We start from the raw sequence: 1,173 nt of genomic DNA on the forward strand, positions 1-1,173 counted from the left end.
AGAGCTTCCTTAACAAGATACCACAGACCAGGTGGCTTAAACAACAGAAATTTATTTTCTCACAGTTCTGGAGGCTAGAAGTCCAAGATCAAGGTCTCAGCAGGGTTGGTTTCTTCTGAGGCCTCTCTCCTTGGCTTGCAGGTAGCAGCCCTCTTGCTGCTGCTTCTTCATGTGCTCATCCCTCGGTGCACAGCGTGCCCCTCATATCTCTTCCTTTTCTTATTAGGACACCAGTCACATTCATTAGAGTCCACCCTAATGGGCTCATTTTAACTTAGTCACTTCTTCAAAGGCTTTGTCTCCAAACAGTTAACTTCTGAGATAAGGATTAGGACTTTAACAAATGAATTTGGGGGGCACAATTCAGCCCATACTACTTATCTATAAAGAACTGGTAAGATGGAAATGATGGCCACAGGTATCTTGCATTATATAGTACTTCACAGTTTACACAGCAATTTTCATGTTTATCTCATTTAATTTGAGTAGACTTTTGTTATTTGACTCAGTTTTCTTGGATTAGAATTCTGCTGCCAGTTAAGAGTTTATATAGGATGCACAATGGGAAATGCTCAAGTTATAGTCCAGGAGTCTTCAGGTCCCAGCTATCCTTCAGATTTAGTTTATTTTAAAGCATTTATATAAACAGACAAACGTTTAAAAAAAAGTGTGCTTTAAATGTCATATCCCATCTGGGTGCAGTGGCTCATGCCTGTAGTCCCAGCACTTTGAGAGGCCGAAGCGGACAGATCATCTGAGGTCAGGAGTTTGAGACCAGCTTTGCCAACACGGGGAAACCCCATCTCTACTAAAGATACAAAAATTAGCTGGGCATGGTGGTGGTCGCCTGTAATCCCGGCTACTCGGGAGGCTGAGGTGGGAAAATCACTTGAACCCAGGAGGCGGAGGTTGCAGTGAGCCGAGATAGCGTTGCTGCACTCCAGCCTGGGCAACAGAGTGAGATTCCATCTCAAAAAAAAAAAAAAGTCGTATTCCTTACCTTTTCCGATAAAGGAACAAATCCAGCTAAAAAAAAAAAAAAACCAGAAACTAAGCTAAAGAAGGCCTAACTAGGGCTGGAGGATCCAAGACAGCCAATTTACACGACTGTTGGCAGGAGGCCTTGGCCTCTCACCACATGAACTCCTCAGGGTGGCTTGAAATGTTTTCATG

This window comes from Hylobates moloch, unplaced genomic scaffold, assembly GCF_009828535.3.
Source record: "Hylobates moloch isolate HMO894 unplaced genomic scaffold, HMol_V3 SCAFFOLD_4, whole genome shotgun sequence".
NCBI lineage: Eukaryota > Metazoa > Chordata > Mammalia > Primates > Hylobatidae > Hylobates > Hylobates moloch.